This window comes from Canis lupus, chromosome 19 (assembly GCF_048164855.1).
Source record: "Canis lupus baileyi chromosome 19, mCanLup2.hap1, whole genome shotgun sequence".
Taxonomy (NCBI): Eukaryota; Metazoa; Chordata; class Mammalia; order Carnivora; family Canidae; genus Canis; species Canis lupus.
Genome location: NC_132856.1, coordinates 33,359,217 through 33,375,111, shown reverse-complemented (window position 1 = coordinate 33,375,111; position 15,895 = coordinate 33,359,217). Strand labels below are relative to the sequence as shown.

Genomic DNA, 15,895 nt, shown 5'->3' with positions numbered 1-15,895 from the left:
TTACAAATTCATCATCAGTGTTGTCTTGAGTTGACTGTAGTTTTTGAGTACTGCTACTTTTTTTTTAGTGATAGTTATTATTTTAAAGATTGTTTATTTATTTATTTCACAGAGAGATAGAATGAGAGCAGGGAGGTGGCAGAGGGAGAGAGAGAATCTCAAGCAGACCACAATGAGTGCAAAGCCCCCGACATAGGGCTCAATTTCATGACCCTGAGATCATGACATGAATTGAAATCAAGAGTCAGACACTTAACTGACTGTGTTCAAATTCTGGCTTCACCATTTCTTAGCTCTGTGACACTGGGCATATTATTTAAACTTTTTACCTTAGTTTATTAATAAAATGTGAAAAATAATAGTATTCATAGGATTGTTGTGAGGACTGCCTACATAAGTGAGTATAAGAAAAATGTTTAGAACAATGCCTGGCACACAGAAAACTTTACCTAAGTACTAACCATCAACTTGAGTGGCTGTGTACTCTTAGCTTTTAATTTTCTACTAACTAAAATATTTATTAAGAAAGGTAGCCCGCCCCCCACACTTGGGCTGTAAAGGTTGATAAGAAGAACCACAGAATGGGTACATGGCCTGACTTTGCCCTTGTGGAGGTCAGGGTTTGGTCTGCACAAGATCTGTTAAATCTAACCATCATAGTTCTGATCTCTGGAAAAATTTTTAAAAGCTCATGTGCCCAGTTTAGGACAGAGGTATTAAGACTAAGCCACTCATATGATGATGAGAATTTATTCTACTGTCTTTGCAAAAATAAATATGCAAACCTTCTCTATCTCATAATCAAGAATAGTTGGATTTTGGAGGGAAAACAAAATCATGTGCTAAGCTTAAATGGTTCTGAAAGTACGCTGAATTGCTACTTTAAAAAAAATTAAAATTAGTCATTCATGAGAGATAGAGAATATAAATGCATATGTGTGCCTACTTAAAAGCTTCATTATGCTCATGTGCTTTTTCGGGGACAATTTAGTTGCTGTAAGGAAGGCTGCTTGTAAAACAGCTCTTCAGTTGTAATACAGGCTTGATTTTCACCATCTAAAACCTCCTGTGACCTAACAAAGCAGAAAAAGACAAGCAACACTGGCATTGCTGCTCTTAAACTTAGAGATACTTAAAAAAAAAAAAAAACCATATAGGAGTTAATACGTTTTTCTATCCATAAGTGAGCATTCATAGCTAAGGGTCAGCAATGTGATAGAAAAAGTAATGAGACCATGTTGAGAAAAAATGGGGTAGTCAACAGGAAAATCAACCTCATTTATTATAATATTCTAGTGATCAGCAGGTGTATAACTCTCTCAGCTATGGTCATTAACGACATTCATTCCACACTTAACATCTACATTTGCAAACCATTTGAAAGTAAAATTACTTTTCAATTCAATTTCCAATTTGCTTTTATATCTTCATCTTTGATTGACAATTTTTTTTCACAATGGCAACTTCAGCAAGTATTTGAGTAAATGGTAGCAACCATCCAATAGCGTAGATAAACTTGTCTATTTAGATTACCTATTCACTTTTCTTCTGTACGTACAATCATTTACAACCACTGAATGTTCAAGTTATAATGAACTTGCAAAACTGGTGTCAGGCTTCTAATGTTTAGATTCACTTATTAGAATTACTTGTTCTTAAAGCCAAAATGGTATCTACTCTTCTTATCATGACCTAAAAATGACCAAATTTGAATGCACCTTCAGTGATGGTACCAGATAACTTCATGTATAAATTACAAGAATAAGTTTGCAAAATAGTATATTAAAGTGTGTACCATGATGTTTGGCTGTGCACTGAAATTTAAAGCCATATGGAAGATGACCCCATGCAGAAAGCCTCCCTTACACATTCACTCCTATGCTTCATCATGACTTCAGGGAATTTTATTCCATCAATTTATCCTGGGTCCCTTCTGAAGAAGTTTAAATTCATTGAGGATTCTTTTGTCCTTTATAAAGAAAAGTAGTAATTCTGAACCTAAGATGCTTTCATATACTTATTAAAACAAGGTAGCCCCTCTTTTTAGAATTAGCATTCAATACAATGCACATTTCACGTGTATGATTTTACATCAATAACTGGTGCTCTTTGAATCTTTCTCTGAATGTCATTTGACCTCCTTTTTAAAAACAGCTTTATTGAGGTATAATTTATATGACATAAAATTTACCATTTTTAGTGTACATTTTTAGTATATTTAAGGAGTTTTGCAACCATTACCAGAACTTGGTTGTCAAACATTCCTAATCATCCAAATAGATCTTGCATACTTGTCTGCAGTCAATTCCCATTCTCATCCCCATCCCCAGGCTATCATGAATCTGGTTTGGGTCTGGAAACATTTGCCTTCTCTGAACATTTCATATAAATGGAATATAAAATATAAATTTTTTGCTTGTGACATCTTTCACTGAGCACAATGTTTTTGATATTCATCCATACTATAGCCTGTATAATTACTTTTTCATTGCAGAACAGTATTGTAATACATGGATATATATTTTGCTTATTCATTCACCAACAGAGTTGATGGAATTGTAGTTTGTCTCCAGGTTTGGACAATCTAAATAATGGTACTGAGAACATTCATATTCAACTCGATGTGTGATCATAATGTTTTCACATTTCTTAGGCATATACTCAAGAAGACAGCCATTGTGGTGGCTATTAGGTGGTATCTCATTTTGTTTTTTTTGTTTTTTTTTAAAGTTTTAATTTAAGTTCCAGTTAGTTAACATAGAGTGTAATATTCGTTTCAGGTATACAATACAGTGATTTCATAAAACACCCAGTGTTCATCCCAACAAGTGCACTCTATAATTCCTATCACCTATTAACTCATCCCCCAACACACCCTCCCCACCCCGCCCCTGTAACCATCAGTTCTCTAGAGTTAAGGAAAAGTTAAAAATAGAACTACCCTAAGATCCAGCAATTGCACCACCAGGTATTTACCCAAAGAAAACAGTCATTATGGTTTAATTTACATTTCCTTAATGACAAGTGATATTGAAAATATTATCATGTGATTTTTAACCATTTATCTATCTTCCTCTAAGAAATGCCTATCCAAATCTTTTACAAAGTTTTAAACTGGGTGATATGTTTTCTTATTAATAAACAGTAAGAGTTCTTTTTATATTCTGGATACAAGAACTTTAACCATATATACAATTTGCAAATATTTTCACCAGTCTGAGGATTGTTTTCATTTACTTAATAGTGCCTTTTGAATGCAAAACTCTTAACTTTTTATAAAGTCCAATTTATTATTTTTTCTTTTTTTAATTGTGTTTTGGTGTCATATCTACAAATGCTTTGTCTAACCTGGGGTCATGATTTTCTCCTGGAAGTTTTATATTTTTAACTCTTACATTTAGGTCTACAATCTATTTTGAGCTAGTTTTGGTATATGGTGTGAGGTAAGGTTCTAAGTTAATTTTTTTGTATGTGGATATCCAAATGTCACATCATTTGCTGAAAAGACTTTTCTTTTACCCACTGAATTGCCTTAGCAATTTTGTAAAAAAAAAAAAAATCAATTGACTATAAACATAAGGTTTTATTTCAGTATGCTGCTTCATTGATCTATCTTCTTTATGCCAGTACCATGCTGCCTTGATCACTATTGCTTTTTAATAAATTTTGAAATCAGTAAGTATAAGTACTCCACCTTTGTTTTTTTCACAAAACTGTTTTACTATTCACCTTTGAATTTCCATATAAATTTTAGGATCAGTTCATTAATTTCTACAAAAAAGCCCCCCCCCACACACACACTAACAAAATAAAAAAACAATCATCCACTATTTTTTTTTTATGTTTTAATTTTTTATTTATTTATGATAGTCATAGAGAGAGAGAGAGAGAGAGAGAGAGAGGCAGAGACACAGGCAGAGGGAGAAGCAGGCTCCATGCACTGGGAGCCCGACGTGGGATTCGATCCCGCGTCTCCAGGATCACGCCCTGGGCCAAAGGCAGGTGCCAAACCGCTGTGCCACCCAGGGATCCCAATCATCCACTATTCATTCATCCAATGAATCTTTAGATAAATTTGGGTAGAACTGTCAACATAACAGTATTTAATGTCCCAAAAGAGTGACTCTCCATTTACTTATATCTTTAATTCGTCAGCAGTATTTAAAAATTTTCAGTATATAAATCTTGCACTAATTTTGTTAAAGTTATTCCTAAGCATTTTATTCTTTTTGATGACACTGTGAGTGGAACTGTTTCCTTAAGGAAACATTTTCAGATTACTCTATCTAGTATATAGAGATGCAACCAATTTTTGTATACTGATTTTCATATTCTTCAACCTTGCTGAACTCATTTATTTCTTTTCTACAGACATTTATGCTGTTTGCAAATAGGCAGTTTTACTTTTCCCCTTTCAATATGGATGCCTTAAATTATTTCTTTTTCTTGCCTTATTGCATTGACTAGAATCTCCAATATAATGATGAATAGAAATGGTGACAGAAGACAGTTTTGAATTGTTTCTGATTCCTAGGGGGAAAGCTTTCAGTCTATCAACATTAAGTATGATAAGCTATATGTTTTTCATAGATGCCCTTTATCAGATTGAAGAAATTCCCTTCTTATCAGATTTGTGATAAGGGTCTTTTCTTATTAAAATGGACCAAAGACTTAGATATAAAAGTTAAACCCATAAATATCTTAGAGGAAAACACAGAGGTAAAAATCTTCATGCCCTTCAATTAACTAATGGTTTCTTAGATATGATGTTTAAAGCACAAGTAACAAAAGAAAAGAATAAACATTTCTAAAAAATAGAAACTTGTGTCCTTTATAGGATACTATCAAGAAAGTAAGAAGAGCCATAGAATAGGGGGAAATTTTTATAAATCATTTATCTGATAAGAGTCATGTCCAAACTGTACAAAGAATTCATACAATTCAACAATAAAAGAAATAACCCCATTTAAAAATTAGCAAAGAATCTGAATAGATATGTCTCCAAAGAAGATATAAAAATGGCCAACAAGTAGATGAAAATATACTCAACATTATTAACCAATAGGGATATGAAAATCAAAACCACGAGATACCATTTCATACCCACAGGATGGGTATAATAAAAAAGACAAATAACAAGTGCTGCTGAGGACACTGTGGGGAAATTGGAGCCCACAGACATTGCTGATGGGAATATAAAGTGGTATAATCACTTTGAAAACAATTTAGCAGTTCCTTAAAAGTTAAATGTAGAGTTCCCTATGACCCAGCAATTTCATTTCTATGTATATACCCATGGGGATCGCAACCCTATGTCCACACAAAAGCTTGTACGTGAATGTTTATAGCAGCATTATTAATAATAGCCAAAAAGTAGAAACAACTCAAATGTCCATCAACTGATGGTGAATAAATAAAATATGGTAGGTCCATACAATGGATTACTCAGGCATAAAAGGGAATAGATATATGCTACAACACAGACAAATCTTGGAAACATTACAGTAACTGAAAGAAGCTAGACACACAGACCACATATCATATGGTTCCATTTATATGAAATGTTCAAAATAAGCAAGTCCCTAGAGATGGAAAGAAAGGGCTAGGGGTAGCTGGGAGTAACTACTAATGGATACAAGTACTTTGGGGATGATGAAACATTCTAAAATTACACAGTGGTGATGGCTGTACAACTCTGTGAAATACACCCAAAACCACTGAATCCCATACTTTAAAGGGATAATTTTATGGTATATGAACTATATTTCCATTTAAAAAAAAGCTGTTACTAGTTTAATCACTAATTGGTGATGGGACTTTGGGTAAGTGGAAATATAGCAGAAAGGTACAAAGAGTAAGCATCACCTTTTTTGGTGATGCTCCTGTGCTCCTTGAAAATATTCATTCAATAACCCACAGTCATTGTTGTGAGTTGAACTGTGTTCCCCAGAAAGATATGTTCAAGCCTTAATCCCTGGTACCTGTAAATGCAACCTTATTTGGAAATGGGGTCTTTGCAGATAGAATAAAATTAAGATAAAGTCATGCTGGGTTAGAATGGGCTATAATCCAATCACTGGCATTCTTTTTTTTTTTTTTTTTTTTAAAGATGTTATTTATTTATTCTTGAGAGACATGGAGAGAGAGGCAGAGACACAGGCAGAGGGAGAAGCAGGCTCCATGCAGGGAGCCCGATGTGGGACTCGATCCCAGGACCTGGGATCATGCCCTGAGCCAAAGGCAGACCCTCAACCACTGAGCCACCCAGGCGTCCCACCACCACTATTCTTAATAAGAAGAGGGATATTTGAACAAAGAGAATGCCATGTGGCAAGAAAGGTGGAAATTGGAATGATGCATCTACAAGCCAAGAAATGCCAAAGATTGCTGGCATCTGCTGAAAAGGTAGCAGAAAGGGGCATAGTACAGATTTTCACTCAGTGCTTTCAGAAGGATCTAACCCTGCTGGCACCTTGATTTGGGACTTTCAGCTTCCAGAACTGTGAGATAATACATTTATGTTGTTTTAATCCATCCAGTTTGTGGTGATTTGTTCTGGCAGCCCTAGGAAACTACTGCAGTAATATTTGTATCTTTATTATTAAAGACAAAGCATTTCAGGAAGTAAAGTCAATCTCTGTAATTGGGGATAATAACATTTGTCCATTCATCGTGCTAAGAAAATGATCACGAAAATACTTCAGAAAGTGAAGTACTTGATAAATATAGGATATTACTCCTAGATGTATGCTTTTAATTGATTTGTCAGCTCTAACTTCCTGGCTTTTCTCTTTTCTTTTCTTCAAAATCATCTGTTTTCAAGCAACATTTACCTTCCTTAGAAAAACTATGGCCTGGGTACTAGAGTTCTCTAACATAAAAGTGAGGGATCCCTGGGTGGCACAGTGGTTTAGCGCCTGCCTTTGGCCCAGGGCGCGATCCTGGAGACCCGGGATGGAATCCCACGTCGGGCTCCCGGTGCATGGAGCCTGCTTCTCCCTCTGCCTGTGTCTCTGCCTCTCTCTCTCTCTCTCTGTGTGACTATCATAAATAAATAAAAATTAAAAAAAAAAACATAAAAGTGAGAAGTCAAATTATGGAACTCCCATACCACCCACTCTCCTAATCCCCCCAAAACACATCTTGCCATAAATTGTCAATGAATTTAGGAAATAAAACACTGATGCATTGTAACCTTTTTTTATACATATAGTTAGGGCATTGCTTGTTCCATAATTGTCTATTCTGTTGAATTGAATCATTATAAACGCTCACTTTTTGAAGACCACTATAAAGAAGATATTTGGCACCAAAAGTATATTTTTCACAAATCGCAAATCAGATAAGATGCTCAATTATCAAAATAAAATACTACACAAACTCTGATTATTGAGAATTTCTGATTATTTAGTCTTGAAAAAACTTTTTAAAAATTTTGCTATAAGTTACCCATGGTGGAAATTTGACAGTATCCAACAAGGGGGGAAATCTGTCAAATGTCCTTAAACATCTCCAGATTTTCTCTCCCTTTTCACCTCTGCTTTCCTGAGTGTATCAATATAGGTGTAGGAGATTGTGACCCTTTAGGTAATGTATATATTCTCTTATTCAAATGAAAATCTCACATGTCTTTAAATGGAGAAGATTTTACAAGTATGTAAAGATACAGTTATATAGAAGCTCATAACAGAAGAACAAATGGAAATTTTAGATAAATGCTATGCTATACCCATGCAATGATACATATGGCAGCTATTAAAAAGAATGAGACATTAATATGTAGTAACATGAAAGGGTTCCCAAGACAGATAAAAGTAGAAAGGCCCCTCTGTCTCCACACCAAACAGATTACCAGAAAGTATAAATGGTATGATTCTTTGTGGAAAAAAGGATTGTAATACCACACACACACACACACACACACACACACACACACACAGAGTTAATCTCTGAAGGTACTCACAAAAAAAGTATTAGATGCAGTTACATTTAGAGAATGATTCCAAAGTTTTATTATGGGCATGGATTGCTTTTATTATGTAATATAATTTATAAATGGAAGAGTTTTAGCCCATAAGGACAAGGCAATGATGAGTAGTTTACTATCTGAAATAAAACAAAATTATCTGCACAGACAACAATATATAAAAAAGAATGTTTAAAAGAATTCTTTACTTCTGGGGACCTCAAAAAAGACATCATGCAACATTTTACAGGTACCACAAGGGAATTGTAGCTAGGTTTGTGCTGCTAGGCCCATACTCGTGTGGGGAATCAATAGACCATCCTTCGAGCTAAGAGCACAACAATTTACTTATAGTGGTTTATCGAGTGCTTAGTTCAATACGAGTGGACATTTTGTCAATAACATTCTAATGGATGCTATGGATGACAGTTCAGTGCTATAATATACAAGCTGGAAGGCCATATACTAAAATTTATAGGTCCCTGGAGTCAGAGGATGATCATTTGTAGAGGAACTAAAGAAAAACACCAAGAAATGTCTCATTGTAAGGCCTAATGATTGTTTTGAAGTAAAAAGCAAACAGATTTGGTTATTATGGATTGCATTAGTGCTAACACATTGGTGCTATTTTTATACATTCTTGTATCTTAAAAAATTTTAGTAAATGAAAGGTGAAATTAGAAAGCTTTCCCTCATTTGAATTAGGCTGGAAGCTCTCAATGTAAACACATTTCCCAATTAAGTTAGACAACACATAGAATTCATCACCTGAATCCTGTTGGTTAGAAATGAGCAGTAAATTAACTCATTCAGTTCTATAGTCAATTCACAAGTTTCCAGCACTAAAGTGGTCACATGAGCTATATTTGTGCCAATTGTCAAAGCAGAAGTAAGGTGATGTACCCAGAAGGCACAAAACTACTGCTCTTTTAAAAAACATATATAATTATAGGGGAAGAAAGAAAATGAGTGGGAAATATCAGAGAGGGAGACAGAACATGAGAGACTTCTAACTCTGGGAAATGAACAAGGGGTAATGGAAGGGGAGGTGGGCAGGGGGGTGGGGTGACTGGGTGACGGGCACTGAGGGGGGCACTTGACGGGATGAGCACGGGGTGTTATACTATATGTTGGCAAATCGAACTCCAATAAAAAAGTATACAAAAAAACCATATATAATTAGATATCAAGATTATTTTATTGGGAGAAGATAATACCTATAATTTTCACATTTAATTTCTGAAGCACTCACTATTTTCATTTTTATTTTCCCTTAAGCTAGATTTATTAATTTATTTTTAAAGATTTTATTTATTTATTGATGAGGGACACAGAGAGAGAGGCAGAGACATAGGCAGAGGGAGAAGCAGGCTCCCTATAGGGAGCTTGATATGGAACTCAATGCCAGCACCCTAGGATCACGACCTGAGCCAAAGGCAGATGCTCAACCACTGAGCCACCCAGGTACCCCTAAAGCTCAATTTATATATTATTTAATATTTGTGGAGGAATTAAAATATGCATTCAAATAGCTCCTATAGACTTATATGTGGGAGCTTCTGGGTTCTCTTCTCTTTTTCTTAAAAATTCTTTTTCTTGTGGACTATTTTCTACTCCCTGCTCTGATTTTAAGTGTTATCTCTGTGTTGACAATTCAATTTAAATCTCTAACCCTGAATCATTCCTTGAACTCTGAACTGCTTCCTTGAAACTTTTCCTGGATATTCCATAGACATTGCAAATGTAACCCATCAAGAGGCAAACAGACTGAAGAAGAACAAAAGAAACAATAGAGAACAAACTGGTGGTTAGCAGAGGGGAGGTCATAGGTGATGATGATCACGCGTTGGGATGAGCACCGGGTGATATATGGAATTGTTCAATCACTGTATTGTACACCTGAGACTAATATTACATTGTTAACTAACTGGAATTTATTTATTTTTTTAAAAGATTTTATTTATTTATTCATGAGAGAGAACAGAGAGAGAGAGAGAGAGAGGCAGAGACACAGGCAGAGGGAGAAGCAGGCTCCATGCAGGAAGCCCGATGTGGGACTTGATCCCAGGACTCTAGGATCATGCCCTGGGTCGAAGCTCAACCACTGAGCCATCCAGGCGTTCCTTTTTTTAAGTTTTTATTTAAATTGCAGTTAGTTGGGCAGCCGGATGGCTCAGCAGTTTAGTGCCGTCTTGCATGAATTTCTCATGTCTTGCATGAATAAATAAAATCTTAAAAAAAAAAAAACTTAAAAAAAAAGAAAAGAAAAACCCTAATTCCCCATCCTCACCACTACCCTGAAGGCACTCAAATCAGAAACTTAAGAGTCATTCTTGATCCGTATTTCCTCTCAGCAAATCTATCAGTTCTATGTTGGATCCACTCATTTCTCTAACTCTTATACTATCACTCTGGTCCAAGGACCATGGTCTTGCCTGCACAGCTTTCCAGCTGGTCTCCTTGCTCCTATTCTTTTCCTCCATCCCCCAGTCAAGACCCTTGTGAGCAGCCAGAGTGAGCATCTTAAATGGGATCAATTATTCCATCTTATTTCAGTAACTTCGTGCTGCTCTGAGAACAAAAACTAAATTCTGAGCTCACAAGGCCTATAAATGATCCTGCCTCACTCACAGGTCCCATTCTCTGTACTCTGGGATTTCAAAGGAAACAAACCACTCTACATGGGTTAAATGAAGGGACTCACAAAATAACTTTTTATAGAGGTATGGGCAGGGTCAGGGGAACAAACCAGGGATGTTTAGACACGGAGACATAACGACAATCGGCAGTCATTACCATTCCTGGGGCAAGGGGAGGACTGGAGCCAGAGAAACTGGATCGTCATAGGATGGGTCCTGCAGATGGAAAGGCAAGAAATACCCTGAATTCTCTCCTCCTGTCCTCTGATCTCCTGCTGGTTCCTCCCACTGACTGAGAAGTCTTGAGATCAAGGGAGCCTGGGTGATTAATATGATGTGATGCGGAGGAACAGAAGGGATCTACCACCCAGGACACAGAGCACATGAGAGAAGGCAGTGCATGGATCTGGAAGGGTAGAAGGGAGATAAATCAGCACACATGCCAGCCTCATTCATGCCACTGTCCCTCTTTCTTGCTCTCCAGCTTCACGTTTGGTGTGTTCTTACAACAGGAATTTGCACAGACTTTTTCTTTCTCTGGATACCCTTTTCCTTCCACTTTTCCCATGGCTACTTATTCATGCTCCTTTAAGTCTTAATATGTAAATATCCTGAATGCCCTAAGAGCAGGTATCTCCTTGGTTAAGCCTTTGCTTGTTTCCTTCAGAGTACTTACCACAATTTGTAAGTATTTTACGTACTTGCTTTTCTCTGCCTTTTCCTCTAGAATCTGAGGGAGGTGGCAATGTGTTTAGCAAATGCCTGCCATACAGTAGGTGCTCAGTAAATATTAACTGAATTAATGTTGGCCAAATTACATAGCAAAATCATAAGACTGTGTCCAGAGACAGTGCACTTCCAGGAACATCTGTATGAATTCTAAACTGAGGCAGCATTTAGGAAAACTCAATCTTTATTTTTCTATTAGGCATGGATTTAGCTTTAAAAATATCTTTATGTAAAGTAAAAGTCTGCATTAAGAGATGCTCCCTTGTTTATTTAGAAGGAGAATGTCTATTATGGCACCAATGGTCTAAAAGAAAATAACTGAATCATTTAAAAGCAAGGTTTATGCTCATTTTTTTTTAACTCCTGTTTCTATAGCAATAGCATAAAATTACCTGTTTTGGTCTGTGATGCTCCTGGTACTAGAATATTAGTCATTTCAACATCTTTTCTTCTTTTTCATTTTAATTGAAGAAAGGGAATAAAGGGACTGGGGGCAGGCAGCTTTAAATGTAGAACACTAGGCTGTAGCTAACATATTTGAGATGTAACAAGATGGCAATTGCAAAGCACAATCCACAGTGGTGACAACACTTCCACATGACTGTGTATTTAAACATCCAAGTCCTTCTCTCACCTCCTCTGAAAGAGGAGCATCATCTGATCCTAAATTTCAGAGCATTTTAACCTTCATTATGAATGACAAGGGCCCATTTGCTTCTGCAGAGGTCTATAAAAAGCAACCTTTGGCTTCACTTATACACCACGTTATTTTTAAAGGCAACTGCATTTATAATGGACTATCTCCACTTAAGAATCATTCAACAAGGTGCACCTCAACATCTAAGCAGTTAGCAGAGATTAAAAGTAACTGTGAGTGTTGGCAGGAGGAGGAAAGCCAGGAAATACCTAATTCTGAAAGAAAGTAAAAGTGGAAGTAAACACACACCAGGAAATAGGGGAGAAACAAGGAAAAACGGAAGGCTGACAGTGGTTGAAAAAGAAAGTTGCCTATACGCTAGTTGCTGCTAGCAGGCCTGATGACACTGTCATCCTTCCTGCAGAAGGAAGAGCAGCAGCATTGGCAGAGGAGAGCTGTCTATGTGACAGGGGCCATTACTATCATCACCTGGCATTCCAAAAGAGCAACTGGAGTGAGCCCTGGCCATGGATATAGGCTGAGCTGGCTTTAAATCCTGGTTCTGTTGCTTACTACCTGTGAAACTTCAGCAAGTAATGAACCGTCAAAGCATTAGCTGCCTCATCTGTAAAGTGGGGCTGGCTAATACCTAATTGCAAGGTTCTTGTGAAAACAGGAGGTTAGCCTCTTTCATGTCATCTGTTGCTAAACTGAACGCCTGCTGCCCTCCTTTTGTCTGATACTTAAATAGGACCAAAATATCTGAATTAGTCTTTTTCAGCTAGAAACTCCCATGTGCATGTATGAAGATCTGCAATCGGAATTAAAAGAGGTGAAACCATTGAAGCAAATATTTTCCATAAGCGAGAGTAATCACTAAATACAGAATAACCTCTATTTTTTAAAAAATATTTTATTTATTTATTCACAAGGGACACAGAGAAAGAGGCAGAAACATAGGCAGAGGGAGAAGCAGGTTCCTCACAGGGAGCCCGATGTGGGACTCGATCCCGGGACTGGGATCATACTGTGAGCCAAAGACAGACACTCAACCACAGAGCCACTCAGGCCCCCCTACAGAATAACTTCAAAAAGATGACATCAGCCATCCTGGGCAAGCACTGAGCCCTCATCATGGCCAGGAAACTACACTGTGCTTGTAGGTGACATACTGGCATTGTGGGTATCCTGTGTGTCACAAACAGTGATCATATGGCAATACTTTGGGGATGGCACAATTCTGGACATCATTTATTCTCTGGTAAAAGTTTTATAGCTTCTTATCAGATATCTGGGATGATAAAGACAAGGGAAGAGGGATGACAGGAGGCAGTGGATTTGAAAACCAGTGGATACCGTGTCACACTCACTCCCCTTGGCAAGGACGAGCTGCTTCATGCTTCCCCTTTTGTCTCTCCCCACTCCACCCTGCTGCCAAGGGCAGCTGGAAACCTGCACAAGAACCTGGATGAGGTGGGAGAAGATGGATGCAAGGAGGGGAGAGGGGCCTGTCACTTACGTGCAGTTTTGCCTGTGGACGCCATGCTCTCAGGGACCTCACGGGGAGAGGCATGAGTGGTTCCTTCCTGGAATTAATGGAGCTCAAAAGGAAAGGGTCTGGAAATAGGTGAGGGAGCACCAAGACCTACAAGGCTCTTTATTCTGGGGTGGAGCAGGGAGAGATAAAACATAAAAAAAATCAAACCCCAAACAAAGAGGATCACAAGGCAGGTTCATCAGGACCCTTACAGCTACCTTCTGACCCTTCAGGTTCTCAAGGTCCTTATGCCACGCCACCTTCTGATTTCCCCACTCCCTTGGCATTCTAAAACCCTCTCACCCCTGACCTTTATGCTCCCATTTTCTTTCTAAGCTTCAGAAGCCAAAGGCTCTTCCTTATTCCTGTTCCTCAACTGAAAGCAATCTGATGACCACATAGTTCAGTTTCCCAGATATATGAATGTTAAGAAAAATCTAACTTTGTAAAATTAAAACAAAGCAATATGGGGGAGATATTTCTGGACTGGGAACTTTCTAGCACTTCTAATGCAGGGGTTCCAATGACCACATTTTGAGAAACATGGCTGGCTTCACTGGAAAAGTACTCCTTGGGGTTTCAATCCTTTATTTTAGAAGATTTTATTTATTTATTCATGAGAGACACCCAGAGAGAGGCAGAGGGAGAAGCAGGCTTCCTGTAGGGAGCCTGATGCAGGATTCGATCCCAGGACTCTGGGATCATGACCTGAGCCAAAGGCAGACACTCAACCACTAAGCCACTCAGGTGCCCTTGGGGGTTTCAATTCTTATAAATCTCTACCTCTTCTTGGCTACCTCTGAAATATCCACTCTAATCCCAGCTTCTAAAGCATTCCTACTATATTCTTTAAGCCTAACTTTAAGTGGGGTTCTTTACTATCCTGGTAATGGTGGTGAGGCTATGATTTACCAGGTACCTTCCCCAAGCCTCAAGCTCTAGAAGTTACTAGCTAGTAAGGTGGCAAAGGGCTTACCTCTTTGGAGCAAGAGGAAGGACTGGATGATATGAACCTTCAGACAAGGAGAATTAGAAAACCTGCAATTCAAGTGAAGGAAAGGCAATGTGGAAGTCAAGAGAACAGGCTTTTCAGTCAGACTATCTGAACATAAATCATGGTTCTCTCACTTATTAGCTATAGTATTTGGGCAAGTTTGGGCTACCTCTTCCAATTTTCTCATCTTAACCCAGGAATAAAAGTAGGCTTTACCATGTAGAGTTGCTATGGGGATCAAATGTGATAATATATGGAAAATGCTTAGCACTGTCTAAAATAAGTCATTTCTATCCTTTATGTGTTAGCTGGTAATTGATTAAGTTTTGTTCTGAGGTTATAACAAAGCATTTATCCACGTACTTCAGCAATAATCAAAGCTTCTGAGAAATGGGCTACTCCTGTTTATCCACCTTTACACAAGAAGAGGATGGCTCTCAGTATGACAAGAATGAAATTCAGGTTCTGAACTTCTATAACAGAACGTCAACTCAGTCTGGTATCCACGGTATATTGATCTCATGTTAAGCACCAGCACTGAGTTTGAATACTTCAGGCACTTGTCAGAAAAAAATCAGCTATGAACTGACTGAATCTAGTACTTGCTAAAGGCTTGCTTGAGACGTCTGATATTCTGAACCATATTATACTACCCCCCCCCCAAAAAGAAATGCCTTCACAAAGTTGAGATTTAATGTTTTGTTCTCAGGTTTTCTTTCCTTCTTTTTAATGGAGAATCAACATAAGAAAAATCCATTTGAAGAAAATTTTATTATTATTATTATTTATTATTATTATTTTTTTTTTTGCAAAAATTGTATCCCAGATGGCAAATAGGTTTCATCTTAAGTGCCAATGTCAAATGACTGGTAGTGACTGGAGTGTTCTGTCAAGAAGGACTGCAAAGTTGCCACAATCGATTAGCACTGTCTGCTGTGGACATCACTGAGGAAGCGTGGTGCCTTTGTGATACATTTAACCATGCTGCCCATTGCCATTGCTAGAGTGTGGTACATGGTACAGCACGCTGCACCTTCTATAAGGACCTGCTCACTGCACACATCCCTTCTGAAAGTCAGTGCCACAGTCCTCTCACCCCCGAGCCTCTGTATTGTTGATCCTTCTGTCAAGATGCCCTACTCTCACAAGCAAGTAGCCCTCAGAACTTGAATAAAAGGTTACTTAAAAGTTACCAAAACCGACTCAGAAAGGGTAAGATTTGAAGACAGATGTTTCTTAAATCAAGGCCAGCAGGGTAAGGTAAGGAAATCTAGTACAGGCTAGATGCTGTGAATGAAACTTAAGCCTGATTAGTGGTATTAACGAACCACAGAAACTCCTAGCTATAGAGAAAAACCTGAGGTGATAAATGTAAGTGGGCAGGGATGGGTTA

The 15,895-nt window shown here is 37.7% G+C and overlaps 1 protein-coding gene across 35 annotated transcripts in view; it reads right to left on the bottom strand.

The window, feature by feature from the left end:
* Nucleotides 1-15,895, bottom strand: part of CFAP20DC (CFAP20 domain containing) — a 247,113-nt gene that overhangs the window by 171,342 nt on the left and 59,876 nt on the right. The window contains exon 4 of one of the 35 annotated variants that reach the window (XM_072785612.1): nucleotides 14,485-14,546. The exons of 32 other annotated variants lie outside the window; for them this stretch is intronic. The gene's annotated coding sequence lies outside the window, so the exon portion shown is untranslated. Of the gene's footprint in view, nucleotides 1-10,762; nucleotides 10,801-13,490; nucleotides 13,534-14,484; nucleotides 14,547-15,895 lie in introns of those variants that run through there. 2 more of the 35 variants (XM_072785611.1, XM_072785610.1) reach the window with 2 other exon arrangements.